We start from the raw sequence: 18,203 nt of genomic DNA, 5'->3' as shown, positions 1-18,203 counted from the left end.
GATTCTTCCAGGTTTTTCATTTCCTCTCGCCACATATTAAGAACTGCTTTTTTATCAATGGATATCAAGGCTTCTTCGAAATGTGCTTCCAAATGTTCTCCTTCCGACCACATCAAGCAACTATGTTGTACTTGAGAGGGGTGACCTACACCACACCCATAACAATGCTTCTCGGATAGTTCTAAAATATCCTTTCTCAGTTTAGAAGCAAACTTAACGTTGTAAATACTAAGCATAAAACTTATAGTGTTTTCACTTATATTCATTACGAATGATGAGGTCTTTCTAACTGTGGCGGTTGTATGCAAGTTTTATATGTACTACAGTAATTAACATTCCGCAAATAATCATGTCAAAAATATGTTAACGATGTAGAAAATGTCTTAAATCTGATTAGTCTACTATTTCACATTCCACAAATATCTGGTGAAACTATGATAATGATACCAAAACATGTCTCGTATAGTAATTAACATTCCGCAAATAATCATGTCAAAAATATGTTAACGATGTAGAAAATGTCTTAAATCTAATTAGTCTACTATTTCACATTCCACAAATAGCTGGTGAAACTATGATAATGATGCCACAAAATGTCTGGTATTTGGTAAAATTCGAAAGATAACTGTCTAACCCATTACTTAGTGAAATAGCTATAAAATGGAACCTTGTCAGACACCATTTTAGCGAATAAACAATTAGGTTCCCATTTCAAATGCTCCGTTTCCTCGCAGTCGGACTTCTCCCACTGTTTTAGCGTTACATTGCAGTAAAAACAGGTCACTTTATCACTCATTCCAGTGTAAAAGAATCCATTCCGAATAAGATCTTGTGGTTTTTGAGACATCTGTCTAGGCCAATTCTCAAACGATTGTTCCCTGTCAATGTAGTACATTTTCGTTGGGTGCATAGGTTTGAATGTAAACAACTTTGAACAGTATGCATCGGTGTCTATATCCATCTGTGTAAAAGAGTGATCTTACTAAGGCGAAATTGAAATTATTTGTTTTTACAAATTTCTCTATGATTTTTTTTCTCGCTTTTACACAGAGACAGTTTACTGAATGTGTAATATGTCAACGTCTCTTATGGATAACAAGTCTCCAAATGAACATTAAAGAACATTCTTAAAATATCAAACATACCAATCATTTCTTGTATACTGAATGACATTATACATTCCTAACCTACAACATTCCTTACATACTGAATGACGTCACACATTCCTAACCTACAACATTCCTTACATACTGAAGGACGTCACACATTCCTAACCTACAACATTCCTTACATACTGAATGACGTCACACATTCCAGACATTGCAATATATTGCAAGAAAACTATCTAGAATCCCCAATACAACACTACTAGCACCTGGATATATAAAATCATTAATCGTGTTACACAACAATATAATGTATGCATAAGAATCAAAGCAGTCTCCCATTCTACAACCAAATATTAATGAAAGCTCTGGGATCCTGAGTTTTTTTTTAATTTGTTGTTGTGAATATCGATTGCAGTGTTTATTTTTAACAGCTTTTGATCAGGTGAAAACAAAATACTGCTAACTTTTTTTTTCAATAGACAATACGTTGTATATGTATAAAAAAAAATGACATCCCGTATACATATCTCCCCCTTTTTTTATTGTCATTACGTCAACATGTGTCGATATTATATTCATTAATTTTCTTTTTCTTAAATTTAAATTTTTGTAAGTTAAAATTGAAACAAATATACATTATACTTACTTTAAACAGTTGGTTTAATTGACAAATAACAGTTTCGTGCCTCCTGGTTTGTTTACATCTACACGATCAAGGGAACAAAGGAAACGCGAAAGAGTGCGCGTGAAAACCGATACTCTGCACCACGTGGTACTGTGACCACTAACATAGTCAAATTGACCATGCAGGTAGTCACAATGACCAGATGGGTAGTCATATATGCTGTTGACTACCTTTCTGCTAATATTTGACTAACTGAATAGTCATAGTGACTAATTTAAATTTTCGCGTTATCATCAACATATTTACTCTGCAAAATGTAAAACGAGGCAATTTTCATGCAATCCTTAAGTTTTGTAGGAGATTTGCAAATCTGTGATTTATCCGGAAAAGTTATGAAACTTTTGGATTTTTCCACAAACTATCCGATAATTCTTCTTTTTAAGCAACCAGCAACAACAAAAAAAACCCGAAGAAAAATAACTTAACAATTCAACAGATCCTAGAAATTTACAGGTAGTTGAATTCTGACACAAAAAATGTGGACGACAAATTATCAAGATCGTGAATATACAGTTATAACTTGTTTAAAAGTTCTATTTATATTATTTTTTCAACTGACATATAAAAAAAAGCCATGTTTCCTTAGTAAAATATGATGAAACGTATGATGTATGTGACTTTGTAAAAGTTGGGTGTGACCTTGGATGAATGATAAGTAGTAGTTTTAGACTTAGTTTACATTTATTGCAGTGCAAAATGGCACAAAATCATACTTCTTTATTCGACTCTGTGTGCAGTCTTGTTGGGCACAGAATGCAATCTTATCAAACATGGGTGATTATTTTGTAATCGGAGGCTATTTGTTACTAGTACAAGTCATGTACAACTTGCAGTACCAGTACATTTTGAAAATAATATCATTGGATATAGAAATCTAGCATATCTTTCTTTAAAATTTGTTTTAGTATCTGAACCATCAACGTATCAATAAAGGCGTTGGCCGGACACGGCATAAGTTATTCTTTGCATTTGATATTTGTGCTCTTCAGTGGCGGATCCAGAGGGGGGGGTTCCGGGGGTTGGAAGCGCCCTTTTTTGGACGATTAATGCATTTGAATAGAGGCATATAGTTGGACCCCCCCTCTTTATCCTGGGTTGGGACCCCCCCTCCCCCTTTAAAAATGGCTGGATCCGCCCCTGCTCTTTCCATTTCGTCACCGTGAACATGGCAAACAAGCACTGATCTGTGCACAATTCCTTACATTGGATTTTGTCAACACGAGTTGTTGTATAATGTTGCTATCAAAAGTTGCAGAACTTTTTTTACCTCTATGCTAAAAGTATACATAGACATATTCAGGTCCTTGACCTCACGTGACTTCTTTTTGTTCCAAAACTTTTCTTATGAGGCAAAGAACATGTCGATGTTTGTTGAAAAACATTTTTTTTTCTGAATATTAGCATAAAATCCCGTAAATACTTCTATCTTTAATACAATGATATGTTAATTGTTTTCCCTATTTGTAATCTGTATATTTATGTCTTGGCCTCAGTGAAAAATCTTCTTTTTATTTGATGAAAAAAAATCTCTAAATGAATATTAGACTCTTATCATTTTCGTTTCTTGTATTTCGCTCTAAAGTTGACATATATAATATATATATATCCTATTGTTTTCATACGTTTAAACAACCTTCGTGTAAAGGATTATTTGTTTTCGGATGTTTTGCACGATTATTTTTCGTTCGAGTTTTCAGTGTTCTATTTTTTTATTGTTTGTTATTCATGGTATTGTATACCTATCAACGATGCTAATTTTATTACTACAAACATACCACAAATTATACGAAACGCTCATGATTTATCATATCATGTGTATATAGCATTGCCGTAAATAAATATAGTCCTGAACATGCAGCATGTAATATTTGCCACCGAACGTAAATATTACAGAAATCAATCAGCAAATCAAAGGGTGCAATCAACAGTTTTTTTCTATGACGTCATATTTTGAGGGACCATGCATAAATGACCCTTAGTGGTGGAATGGTTAATGAAGAACTTGTATAAAACTATATATCACTGGAAACTGAATTTTCCCTAGTTTATAATGAAATAAAAATAAAGTGTACTTTTAATATAATAAAAAAGTTCTTTTCAGAGAACATGGGGGGAAAATTGCCTAATATGAACATAAAAAACCTGAAATCAGGTCATGTGCATACCCATGTAGACATGATACAGGCACATTTCACATAATCAAAACTGTGTGAAATTCTTAGATTTTTACCGGGCCTTTCAAAAAAAATCTCGCTTCAGGGTACGGTTTCCTGCTTCGAAAAGAGCTACAGTGGCTGCAAATAAGTTTTCAATTTTCACTGCAAAAAAAACAGGATGTTTACAGCGTTGTCTCCCCTCAAAACATGTAAATTTAATCTAATTTTTCAAAATTATTTTAATCATTCAACCTGTTTTAATTGAAAGCTAATTAACTAATTTTTACAATAAAATACAAAAAACATGCTACTTTTTCACCAATTAAGTAAAAGATTCGTAAGGGTTCCGTGGCACCCAGTGTCTCGCCTACTTTTGCTGTTAATCGCAGGCTCAACAAAAATGAGACGAGGAAAAAAATTAATAAAAATATTCCTCTCGATACAATTTTTTTATTGTAAGAAGATTCTGTCCAAGTTTGGTAAAAATCCAGGATAGTTTATGAATCTTATAAATGTTTAAAAAAACTGCAGACTGTATGTAATGTTAACTGGAAGAAAAACTAAGTCCATTTCTAAGTAAAATACGGAAAAACAGGATTGTTTTTTTTTAAATTTACTTCTGGATACTATCTTAATATGATCATAAACAACCTTCTGTTCAAGTTTGGTAGAAATCCAGGACACAGGCGCTTGGGTTTATCAGAGACATATAATACATTGTATTATATGTCTCTGGGTTTATGATACAGAAATTTTTTTTTAATTTTTTTTTGTTGATTAAAATATTCAATTTTCTATATTTATACTACATATCTATCACTACTGCGCATGTCTCACCTAGTTTCGAGTGATTTTACCAACCATTCTACTATCCACACTAAAAATGGGGGTTTGTCTCAAAGTTGGTAAGCGCCCTTTTTTGGACGATTAATGCATTTGAATAGAGGCATATAGTTGGACCCCCCCTCTTTATCCTGGGTTGGGACCCCCCCTCCCCCTTTAAAAATGGCTGGATCCGCCCCTGCTCTTTCCATTTCGTCACCGTGAACATGGCAAACAAGCACTGATCTGTGCACAATTCCTTACATTGGATTTTGTCAACACGAGTTGTTGTATAATGTTGCTATCAAAAGTTGCAGAACTTTTTTTACCTCTATGCTAAAAGTATACATAGACATATTCAGGTCCTTGACCTCACGTGACTTCTTTTTGTTCCAAAACTTTTCTTATGAGGCAAAGAACATGTCGATGTTTGTTGAAAAACATTTTTTTTTCTGAATATTAGCATAAAATCCCGTAAATACTTCTATCTTTAATACAATGATATGTTAATTGTTTTCCCTATTTGTAATCTGTATATTTATGTCTTGGCCTCAGTGAAAAATCTTCTTTTTATTTGATGAAAAAAAATCTCTAAATGAATATTAGACTCTTATCATTTTCGTTTCTTGTATTTCGCTCTAAAGTTGACATATATAATATATATATATCCTATTGTTTTCATACGTTTAAACAACCTTCGTGTAAAGGATTATTTGTTTTCGGATGTTTTGCACGATTATTTTTCGTTCGAGTTTTCAGTGTTCTATTTTTTTATTGTTTGTTATTCATGGTATTGTATACCTATCAACGATGCTAATTTTATTACTACAAACATACCACAAATTATACGAAACGCTCATGATTTATCATATCATGTGTATATAGCATTGCCGTAAATAAATATAGTCCTGAACATGCAGCATGTAATATTTGCCACCGAACGTAAATATTACAGAAATCAATCAGCAAATCGAAGGGTGCAATCAACAGTTTTTTTCTATGACGTCATATTTTGAGGGACCATGCATAAATGACCCTTAGTGGTGGAATGGTTAATAAAGAACTTGTATAAAACTATATATCACTGGAAACTGAATTTTCCCTAGTTTATAATGAAATAAAAATAAAGTGTACTTTTAATATAATAAAAAAGTTCTTTTCAGAGAACATGGGGGGAAAATTGCCTAATATGAACATAAAAAACCTGAAATCAGGTCATGTGCATACCCATGTAGACATGATACAGGCACATTTCACATAATCAAAACTGTGTGAAATTCTTAGATTTTTACCGGGCCTTTCAAAAAAAATCTCGCTTCAGGGTACGGTTTCCTGCTTCGAAAAGAGCTACAGTGGCTGCAAATAAGTTTTCAATTTTCACTGCAAAAAAAACAGGATGTTTACAGCGTTGTCTCCCCTCAAAACATGTAAATTTAATCTAATTTTTCAAAATTATTTTAATCATTCAACCTGTTTTAATTGAAAGCTAATTAACTAATTTTTACAATAAAATACAAAAAACATGCTACTTTTTCACCAATTAAGTAAAAGATTCTTAAGGGTTCCGTGGCACCCAGTGTCTCGCCTACTTTTGCTGTTAATCGCAGGCTCAACAAAAATGAGACGAGGAAAAAAATTAATAAAAATATTCCTCTCGATACAATTTTTTTATTGTAAGAAGATTCTGTCCAAGTTTGGTAAAAATCCAGGATAGTTTATGAATCTTATAAATGTTTAAAAAAACTGCAGACTGTATGTAATGTTAACTGGAAGAAAAACTAAGTCCATTTCTAAGTAAAATACGGAAAAACAGGATTGTTTTTTTTTAAATTTACTTCTGGATACTATCTTAATATGATCATAAACAACCTTCTGTTCAAGTTTGGTAGAAATCCAGGACACAGGCGCTTGGGTTTATCAGAGACATATAATACATTGTATTATATGTCTCTGGGTTTATGATACAGAAAATTTTTTTTAATTTTTTTTTGTTGATTAAAATATTCAATTTTCTATATTTATACTACATATCTATCACTACTGCGCATGTCTCACCTAGTTTCGAGTGATTTTACCAACCATTCTACTATCCACACTAAAAATGGGGGTTTGTCTCAAAGTTGGTAAAATCACTCGAAACTAGGTGAGACATGCGCAGTAGTGATAGATATGTAGTATAAATATAGAAAATTGAATATTTTAATCAACAACAAAAAAATTTAAAAAAAAATTCTGTATCATAAACCCAAGCGCCTGTGCCAATAACAACTAATAAAAAAAATGTCTACTATGAAAAATTTAGGCCTTTCCAGTTTGAAAATCGGAAACGTAACCGTAGTATAATTGCTATATAAAATAACGAAAAATCGTAAAAAAGCAAAATCAACAATAGAAATAAGGATACAAGGAAGAAGAGATAATTTGTTCATGATTTGTTCTCATGTAGGGAAACACCTTGCAGGTTGAATTTTCAGGTTAAATAACTTTTATCTTACTCGCTTTCTTACGTTTTCTGTCAAAATTTTTTAAAAACATAATTTCATCCTTCCCATTTCGAAAATAACCGAACTTTAGCATTTTGCCTTTGAATTGTACAACATATTTGTAAATATCCGCCAAAGGAAGTTTTCATAGACACGTTAGTTTTAGAACCAAGACGGAAAAAGATTGGAATATATAATAAAACATTGCGGCCTTTTGCAATGCATATTTTGAATTTTCAGTATATTTTTCAAATTCGTCATTTGTAAACTTTTGGACAGGACTGGAAATAGTTAGAGAAATAATAATTCCAAAAAATAATTGGACTGAAAGGAAAATCTTATTGAATGTAAAGCAAAAAAGAGTTAAGAAAAATCTCTGAATACAGCCATAATTTGACGAGGTTATTGTTCATCAAAACAAACAAATGTGCATGTATTATAAAGAAAAAAAAGGTTTTGTCTTTAATTGTTTCTTGTCGTGTATGATTACTGTTTTTTTTTAATGTTATAACTGCAAAAAGGAACTGTAACGAATACAGAAAATATCTCAAGTTGACATCAAGATTGATCAAAAGACATACATTTAATATGATATGGTATACGTAATGTCGTGTACAAAATAGCAAAATTGCAACTGTCAACGCTTCCACTTTTGCTTTCTAATGATTTTTTTTACTAACATGAATAGCTTGTCAATCACAGTAGTCATATATAATTTTCTTCCCTTCTTAAGACTCCAGACTAGGATTGCCAGTTTTACGGCCGAAGGTTGGTGGTTCTCTCCGGCTTCCACAACTAAATAATTGGCCGAGACGATATAGCAACGATAGCTAAAAGTGGCGTTAATTAACAACAATTAAGCAGGCATATGACTCCAAATGTTTGGATATGATAACATTTTTACTTTATTCCACAGGCGCTTGGGTTTATGATACAGAATTTTTTTTTTAATTTTTGTTGTTGTTGATTAAAATATTCAATTTTCTATATTTATATTACATATCTATCACTACTGCGCATGTCTCACCTAGTTTCGAGTGATTTTACCAACTTTGAGACAAACCCCAATTTTACTATCCACACTTTTTTTTCTTAGTGTGGATAGTAAAATGGGGGTTGGTCTCAAAGTTGGTAAAATCACTCGAAAAACTAGGTGAGACATGCGCAGTAGTGATAGATATGTAGTATAAATATAGAAAATTGAATATTTTAATCAACAAAAATTTTTTTTTTTCAAATTTCTGTATCATAAACCCAAGCGTCTGTGATCCAGGATAGTTTGAGAAAGTTATTAAAATTTTAAAAACTTTAACCTAAGAGTGAATGTAATGTTTCTGGCAGCGGAAAAACTAAGTCCATTTATAAGTAAAATACGGAAAAAGAGGATTTTTTTTTTTACAAAATTTACTTCTGGATACTATCTTATAATCCTAAACAAGCTTCTGTCCAAGTTTGGTAGAAATCCAGGATAGTTTAAGAAAATTATTACAATTTCAAAAACTTTAACCACAGAGTGAATATTTGTGGACGCCGCCGCCGCCGCCGCCGACGGAATGCAGGATCGCTATGTCTCGCTTTTTCGACAAAAGTCGAAGGCTCGACAATAAAAATAAAAAGGGATTTCCCTCCATGGTTATTTTTAGTCGGGGAATAACCTTAGTTTTTTATACGAAACTGTTTATAGCACCCAAAAGTCTAAACACAGTGTCAATCGGCAATCTTAAGGTGAATTCGCTAGGTACGGAATCTGCCGAGTTGTGACGAATGAACACAGTGTATCATGTGTATTGTATCGAAAAATGAACAACAACCGTGAAATAAATAAAAGGATTTTCCCCCGTTTTCTTAAATGTAACAGCAACCTAACTACATAAAACAAAACAAAAACCTCATAGAGGTGAGGACACGGTCTTCAACAAGTTACAAGTGTTAGGGAGCTAACATTTGATTTTTATGGGGGGCTAGGATGAAAAATTTTGTCCTGCATTTTTTTTTAGTTGTAATCTCTGTCCTGCCTTTTTATTTTTCACTCTATTCGGTCCTGCCTTTTTTTTTAAAGTTTATCCTGACTTTTTTTACCTAAATTGTCATCCTGACTTATTTTTTTGCAAGTGTCTCATCCTGCCTTTTTTTTTACTCAAAACTCCTGTCCTGCCTATTTTTTTCGAAGGAGTAGGTTCAGTAAGACCCCTTTTTGGCCCCAAACTAAAGCAGTTTTACAAAATTGTTAAAATGTAAACTTTTAGCTATTTATTGGAAAGTAGAATACTTCTGTTACATAAATATGGGCTGTTTTTGACAATACAATGCACATGTATTGGGTACTACCATCATTAAGTCATGCGAAATTACTGAAATCTTCACAATTTTAGCATTTGAGTTAATTTTTAGACGGTTTTCGTCTTAAATGGATGTGGCCGCATTTGTGTTCATTCTTAATATTTAAATGTAAGTTGTATTTGATGATAATACATAACATATATAAAGGTTGAGGATGAACACGGATGCGGCCACTTTTATTTTTGACAAAAAACATCTAAAAAGTGACATATTTTGGCATATTTGATGGATTTTTAATATTTAAGCTTGAATATGAGCGTTTTTAATGACTAAATCAGTTCAAATCTTTCACATAAATTAATTGAATCTACTAAAAGTGTTTAAAAAGTGTCCAAAATCTTTCATCAGATGAACCTGCACTACAAAAGTCTAAGTCTAAGTCTGAAAAGACCAGTTTTTTTCTTAATTTGCATGAACTTTTACTCGACATTCTCCAAATGTATGACTTGTGTCTTAATTTTTCTTGACAAATTCTCATTTATATTAAATTTGTATGAAATTTACTCGACATATTCTCGACATTCTGAATATGGTCTTAAAATTTCTTGACAAATTCTTGACATTTGAATACTGTCTTGAAATTTCTCGACATATTCTCGACATTCTTATTTTTTCTCAGTATGGCTTGACATATTCTGAACATTTTGAATCGTGTCTTAAATTTACTTGACAGTTCTGAGTTTTACAAATCATGACCAATATTCATGATATAACTTTAATCTTTATTTCTCTTTATATATGATATACTGTTGTTTCAAGTTACACTTCTTTACAACAAAAATAAAAGTTGGGCATGTAAAATAATTGAAAATTTGGGTATATAAATATTTTTACAAATATGGCTATGAAATCTAAAGTATAAAATAATTCAAATGTGGGTGTGTTGATATAAAACAATTTCAATGTGGGTTTTTAAATAATTACAAATTTTGATTCCTAAATCTTATAAATTAAATGATTCAAACCAATCATACTGTAGACATATTTCATTCTACATTCATAATATTCAATGTTGATATGGTAAATAATTATTATACCAAAATGTGGTTTATATAAATAGCAAATTATGATGATATACAAATCATTTATTTAACAGAAGAAAAATTTGTGTAATGTCATCTGTTGGAATATATTAAGTATTACACATGGACTGGATGTTCCCCATAAAATTAAGGTATTCCACACCCCAGAGTACACACAACTGTCAAACAGAAGTTATTGCTTTACCTGTAATCAGCCATACAACTCATCAGTTGACCGACCATGCCACTACAATTTAAAAAGTTTGTTGATAGATGAAAATGAAAATCATCATTTTGATGAAAAAAAATTGATATGAAATCGATTTTCTTAATCAAAATTATGAAGTTAATTATTTTAACATAAAAACAAATTGAATAATTCCCAAAGATTAAAAGAAAATTATTATCTACTCCAGGAATAATAAAAAAAATGTATTTATAATGGGTCCCATCAATGATTTCTATAGAAATCAACGGTCTTATGAAATGGTTCTCAAACAGACATGCATATTATAGATATAAACATTTTTTTCTTTCCAGGAAGGAGTTATCACAAATATTTATTATTGATAAAACATTATAAAATTCAACACTCAAATTTGAATAAAAAATGTTTTGGGTTGTTCTAAAAAATGAATAAGGTTTTTGAATCAAGATGGGGAACAAATTCTTTGACCTAAACGAAAGCCCCCCCCCCCCACCCCCCCACCCCTCTTTTTTTAGCCACACAAACCAAAAAGATGAATTGTGGGGTCCAAAAGAGATACAAGACACCTATTTTAGTAAAGCAAATTTGACTGGCAGTTTTGCGAACGGCAAAAATCTAATTGCTGTTTGTCAATACCTTTGACTTATATTCCAAGTGAAAACAATTACTTAAATGTTTAATAAAAATAAATCAAAATTAAACTACATGGGGGATTATTCAGGGTATTCCAACTTAGTTGCACCAAAAGGGTATCTTACTATACCAAATTAATCCTTGATTCTTCAAAGTTTAGTTTAGCCATAATAAAAAGGAGTATATAACAGCAATAGAATGTCATAAACAGTGCAGAATCAGTCTGTTCACATTTCAGGCGAAATTTATACTGTTGAGATAGTGTCAAGACATATTTAAGACTGTCAAGAATGTGTCTAGACATATTAAGACATTATTTAGAATGTCAAGAATATGTCGAGACATATTCAGACATTATTAAGAATGTCAAAAATATGTCAAGACAGATCGAGACAAATTTTAGACAGTCAAGAATTGGTCGAGACTAATCCAGACTCTTATCAGATGATACAGGAAGTGTCGAGAAATTTTAAGACAATGTTCATACTGTCAAGACACTTGTCAAGAAAAATCAAGAACCTTATTAGACAAATTCATACTATGTCAAGAATTTTTAAAAATTATTCAGACAAATTAAGAATGTCGAGTAAAAATTCATGCAAATTCAGACAAAAACTGGTCTTTTCAGACTTTTTGACTTTTGTAGTGCTGTAATTTGGGGCCAAAATCGGCCCTTACCGGACCTACTCCTTTCATCCAAGACCCCCCATAAAAATCAAATGGTAGCTCCCTTATTAAAATATGATTTGTTCTAATCCAAAATGGCTTCATAGGAGTGATACATAAACACAAGAGAGATTAAGATGGATCTTTAATCAACAACTCCCTTAACTTACAAAACAAAAAATATATCATTTATTTTGTATTTGGAAAACAGAGAAAATACAAAAACGAAGATATGGTATGATTGCCAATGAGAAAACTCTCTTACAAGAGACCAAAATGACACAGAAATTAACGAATAAATGTCACCGTACGGCCTTCAACAATGAGCAAAGCATATACATCATAGTCAGCAATAAATAGCCCCTAATGACAAATGTAAAACAACTGCCTAATTGGTCATGTACAAAATAATATCAAAGGAACAAACAGCTGTGCCATGAGCGCATGATACGCCTGTAGCGTATTCAAAGAATAAAGTTCAATAACTTCTCTATGTCATATCAGAAATTTATGAAAATAGAAAGGAAGCTTATGTCAATAGATATATACAATTTACCAACTTTTCATGAGAACTGCTGAAAGCATTTTTGAGTTATTGTCCGAAAACTGAAAAAAAAACTTTTTTGGTAAATAAAAACCCATAACTCGGAAACGTAAAATCTAAAATTTATAAAAATTGAATGGGAGCTTACATCAATACATATAATCTATTCAACAAAGTTTCATGAAAACTGCTGAAAGCATTTATAGTTATTGTCCAAAAACTGGAAAATCCCCCTTTTTTTTAATAATTAAAACCCCATTTCTCGAAAACGTAAATTCTAAAATTTATAAAAATCGAAAGGGAGTTCATGCCAAAAGATATAAAAAATTCACCAAAATGTCTTGCAAATTGGTGAAAGCATTTTTGAGTTATTGTCCGAAAACTGGAAAATCCCCTTTATTTATATATGAATAAAACCCCATAACTCGGAAACATAAAATCTTAAATTTATAAAAAACGAAAGGGAGCTCATGATCACGTGCACGTCAATAGATATAAACAATTCACCAAAGTTTTATGCAAATTGGTTAAAGCGTTTTTGAGTTATGTCCGACATGTTGACGATGGACGGACGGATGGACGGACAGATGGACGAACAACGGTATACCATAATACGTCCCGTAAACAGGCGTATAAAAACAAAACAAAAATTGGTATCTGGAACAGGGTGGTCAGAGGTTTTTTCTGCATGATCTTATTTATGTTAGTTTAAAGTTTTGTTTACAATTAAAAGAATGAATATTTGTGAACCAAACAGTATTTGTGACATTACAAACCTATTTGGCGGAATTTTAAATGCATATTTTAACTTGTGGTATAAGTGTACAGACATGTATTACGTAAAATGCAGAGGCAGATTTAGGGGGAAAAAGGCAGGGGATTACCCCCATCCCCCCTTTTGTTGTAAAGATTTGGTTGATTGTGTATGGAATCACTGAAGCATGACTGGAGTGGGCCCCCTCTTAAGTAGTCATTGTCCCCCATATGAAAATTTCTGCATCCGCCATTAAAATGCCATGGCTTAAATTTTAAAGAAATACAAACTTGTTTACACAATTTATTTGATTTCAGTAACTTCAGAATTCATTGGTAAAGAGACTAGTATGAATAAAGTAACATATACCAACAAAATGAATAACAAAAACACAACCTTTAACATGTCTCAGCATAAAATTGCAAAAGGTAATCATTAATAATAACAATATAAATATACTGAATTAGAAACATATAAAAGTGGCTTATTTAATGCCTATAAGGACAGAGAAAGACAAATACAGAAAATCCTTACATGTGTATAGGCTACGTAAAGTAACAAAATAATTAAATAAAGTGTAAAGAAACCAAATTCCAATACTGTTAAACTACACTTGAAAAACTAGTCCCGGTATTTGCCCCTGTGCTTCATTTGTATTTTTGCCTGAGGTTAACAAAGGACGCAAAAATGTAACAACAAAATCACCTCCATTCGTAACTTTCTGAACATATTCCTTTCCCCTAAAAGTAGCTGGCCCTTTTATATGTAAATGTATAGTGTATCGATCGTGTGCAACTATATAAACTGATGGTTCTAACCATATTTCATAAATTTCTTGGCCTGAGATAGAGTTTATTTTTGTTTGTTTGGTACTAAGAACAGAACAACCATATAAGATATTGATTGTTATTTCACTGGAGCCTGAATACGTTTCGGATCCAAACAGAAGAACGGAAGACAATTCCGCATCATTCGACGTTTGGAAATCAACACAATGATCATCTAGACCATAATAGCCCCAAATAGTACATTCATCTACTTTACACCTTTGAACACGAACAATCTTGGATAGGCGACGCTTCGTAGAGAAAATGTTAGTCTGTTTGTCATTGAAATGTTCATAGACCTCATCTATTTCCTCAAGGGTAAGAATGCACTTCGATGAAACTTCGTCTGTGAAAAACTTTGGCTCCATACAAGGAAATCGTATAAGGTATAATAAATCACCGAGAGATCGTCTTATGTTGTGATCTGTCGTCAATATACTTTGATCTTCACACCTTTGTTTGGCCCATAAGATCATCCTTTCAAAGACATTTTCCTCTTCGCAAACTACCCTTATGGAAAAATAAGGCTTCTTGCAAATATTTGCGGCAATGTTGCTGCAAATATTTGCGGCAATATTGCTGCAAATATTCATTTTTCGTATGCAAATTAGTTTTCTTGCAAACAGTTGCTGCAATATTGCCGCAACAATTTGCGGCAATATTGCAGCAAATGTTTGCGGGAAAATCAGTAGCTATGATTGTTGCAGCAATATTGCGGCAAATTCATTAGCTGCAATGTTGCAGCAATATTGCAGGAAAATTAATTTCTTGCAATAATCTTTCAACAATTTCAGTTGAAAAATTAGGAATTAAAAACTAAGCATTTAAAAAAGTATGATTTAATAATAAAACAAAATTTTCTCTGTCCTCTGTAGGTTGTTGTGTTACAGATCTGTGTATCCTTTAGTTCTGTTTCTCTGTACTCACTGTCCTTAAAGTTGAATTTTCTGATTTCAAATACTGCAAAATAAAAGTTGAAGAATTTAGCATACATTAAAAGAATATAACTAAACATTATAAAGATATAAAGATATAAGTTACTACTATATATTGTAAATTCTGGACTTGTAAAATGAAAATTACTCTTTATAAAGAGATGATTACAGACCAATTTTTCCAGCATTTGTTTCACTTAAAGGGTCAATGTCTAAAAGTTATCAAGTCCTTCTAGAAATTGCATATTACTATACATTTAACCTTATGCCAGTACTAGGTTGTTATTGCTTTTTTGAATATTTGTTTTTCATTGAACTATAACATAATTGGTCTTGTCTATTCTTTAAAATTTTTGTGATTAGTTGTGTATATATATGAAAGCTAAATATTGTTGCCATTTGTTGAAAGACCTCTTATTGGCAGTCAAATCACAGATCTCTAATTTAATACCAAACTGCTTTTATTAGAAGATTTCTTGTTTCAATTTAAGTAATGTACTTTCTAAAACATATAGTCTTAAATAGATTTAAAAAAATATCTCCTGTCTTACACAATTTTAATAATATTCATGTGCATAAATCTATTGTCTTATACTTTTGTCAACTCTATTAAGTTAAGAAAACTCTTTGAATATCACTATTTTGAACTGTAAGAGCAAGCACTTATTCAAAATGGTGGACATTCAACTCCATTGTACTTACCAAAAGATGTTATCCAAATTATGTGTAAACACCAATCTTCCTAAATCCAAGAGTCATGTCAACTGAAGGCTATCATATGCACTATCCAGTGTCAATAGAATTAATTGGAACTTTTGGATCTAAATCCATTGTAAAATTCATATTACTTTGTTCATGATAGAAGACATCTTTGTTTGTTGTATGCATGTTCATATCCAGTTCAAATTTTGAATATGTTGATCAAGGTTGCTTAGGGTATTGTGACAGTGTGATCCCTTTGAAATTTGCCCCTAATTATAAATATCAATTGCCTAAATCTTGCATATTTGTTATATATTATAATAAAAAAATAATTATATATATATATTTTTTTTTTTATCTTTGATGTTATAAGTTATAATGGAAATATATACAAAGAAGAAATGCTCTACCCTTAATTTGGCCTCAAACTCTGTGTACATTAATTTATGGTACTTCCTGTCTTTACCACTACACAGAGATAAATTGAAACCAGATGGCACATTACATTTCTATCACCAGCTCATATTACTAATTGAGATGAGAAAGATAATTTGTGTATACATAGTTTTAAAATAATGATACTAGAAATTAAACAAAATGCAACCTGCAGGTGAGGCTAAATTCATTTGATGGAAAATATTAGAATTAAAAATATTGTTCATAGAAAAATGTCACAAAAAAGTGACAAAAAGGCATAATAATACATGTAGAACAAAAATTATTATGACTCAATTATTTAGATTAAACTTGTTGAAATAAATACCAAAGTATTCTTGAAATTCTTTCCTTACAAAATATCATATAAATGTGATGTACAGTTTAGGAATTCTAAAAATATAAGCATTGTTATTTGAAGATTTATTTAAAATAAATTATTCAAATATCCAGATATTTCTGAGTAAAATAAAGTATGACGACAACAAATTTAGATAGTTAGAAGTATCCATAACCAAATGTTCAAAGAAACAATATGTTGTGTATTATTTGAACCTTAAATCTTAAAACAAATAATCATATGTAAAATTTTAAAATGCTTGAAATATTGGTGCAAACTATCTGATTGTCTGACATTATTAAAGAAACTTTTCTTGCAAAGTTGTTGCAAAAAGTCATTCCTTAAATAATAAAAGAAAAGGTTCCTGCAACTTTCTAGCAAACAAATTCTTTCTTGCAACATTGCAGCAAACTTGCTGCAATTTTCTTGCAAACAAATTTTGTTGCAGTAACATTGCGAGAATGTTGCAGGTAGCTGCGACAACCTGCAACTTTCTTGCAAACACTTCTTGCAAACAAATTTGTTTGCTGCAATATTGCCGCTATATTGTTGCAATATTGCAGCAAACTTTTCATTTCTGTAAGGGTAGTTTATCAGAATGTACAATTAGTTGAAGGCATTCCACAGATAAATGTAGAAAATCGAATGATTCTAGGCATCCTCTTCCTTTCTTAAGAATGAAATTCAGTGCTTTCTCTTCCAATTCCTTCATTTGGAAATCATGTGCAGTTTGAAATACAGTACATGCATGTTCAATATCTATATTTGTAGATAAAAATTTACTACATTGGTCTTTCAGAGATTGTAACATATACTTTTCTGATCCATATACAACTCCTCCAACATTTTCAAAGTCCAAAGCTATTGTGTCAGTATATATATACCTGAAAAAAAAAAAACATTTTGCTTTATAATCTTTTCAGATTTCAAGGGTTTCTCCTGGGTCAATTTTCTTTTTCACCATCCCTTTCGCCAAAACAATTTTTTTTTTTTGCCACTTTCAACTACCGGTAGTTTTCTCCAACTTGTTTTCCTCTTTGCAAAGAAACTAAATCTAAATTCCATCGTCGTTATCTCATGCAGTATCGGATCCAGGGGGTCGCCAAAAACTTAAATATCATGTTATCACAATATAAATGAATTTGAAGTATAAAATTATCAAAGAAAATTCTCGTTTCACTCAGCGCCATATGTTGAATTATTGGGAATTACGCCCCCTTTCAAAAATCCAAGATCCGTCCCCGTCATTTAATTTACGTCTGGGATCTTATGTAACATGTAATATTTAGTCCCAGTGAACATTAATGCCACATCTCTTTTTTATAATCAACATTTTGATAAATAAACACGAAATTACTAATTTTTATTTGCATTAATGGATACTGTTAAATTACTTTCCAAAAGCAAGAAACTTTCTTATTGCCCCCTTTTGCAGATATTGGAGGGCTAACTATTACATTTGTATCTAAAATATCAGCAGGTCGATATTTATCTTTCATCTATTTATCTAATACTTCCTGTCTACTTTAATGGCTCTGGATA

At 31.5% G+C, this 18,203-nt stretch overlaps 1 protein-coding gene and 1 long non-coding RNA gene across 2 annotated transcripts in view; both read right to left on the bottom strand.

Annotated features, from left to right (window-relative positions):
* The window catches only part of LOC127714015 (BTB/POZ domain-containing protein 6-like), a 160,064-nt gene that overhangs the window by 88,573 nt on the left and 53,288 nt on the right, over positions 1-18,203 (bottom strand). The window lies entirely within an intron of this gene.
* LOC127715388 (uncharacterized) lies at positions 15,073-16,900 on the bottom strand. Its single transcript, XR_007988374.1, has 2 exons — positions 15,887-16,900; positions 15,073-15,209 (listed from the first exon to the last, which is right to left on the bottom strand). It is a non-coding gene; the product is annotated as an uncharacterized LOC127715388 (long non-coding RNA).

This window comes from Mytilus californianus, unplaced genomic scaffold (genome assembly GCF_021869535.1).
Source record: "Mytilus californianus isolate M0D057914Y unplaced genomic scaffold, xbMytCali1.0.p SCAF_9, whole genome shotgun sequence".
Classification (NCBI taxonomy): Eukaryota; Metazoa; Mollusca; class Bivalvia; order Mytilida; family Mytilidae; genus Mytilus; species Mytilus californianus.
The sequence above is the reverse complement of the archived record's forward strand: the minus strand, read 5'-3'. Positions and strand labels throughout refer to the sequence as shown.